The sequence below is a fragment of the Nestor notabilis genome, unplaced genomic scaffold (genome assembly GCF_000696875.1).
Source record: "Nestor notabilis isolate BGI_N333 unplaced genomic scaffold, ASM69687v1 scaffold28371, whole genome shotgun sequence".
Classification (NCBI taxonomy): Eukaryota; Metazoa; Chordata; class Aves; order Psittaciformes; family Psittacidae; genus Nestor; species Nestor notabilis.
In genome coordinates this window covers 1-241 of record NW_009914741.1, presented here as the reverse complement: position 1 = coordinate 241, position 241 = coordinate 1, and positions in this window count along the sequence as shown.

The window sequence follows — 241 nt, the reverse complement described above, 5'->3', positions numbered from 1 at the left end:
GTTGCGGTGGACTGGTTGTACATGACCTTTAGGGGCAAGTAGTAGACTTTCAGCCCGTTGGTGAGGTACCGGACGCCCTTCCGCTGGCCATAGGCGTGGGTGACCACCAGGACCTTGTGGCCCCGTTCGATGAGGCACTGCGACAGCTGGTACACATGGCTCTCCACGCCCCCCATGTTGGGGTAGAAGAAGTCCGACACCATACAGACGCTGTGCGCGCACCCCGCCGGGACCCCGGCCG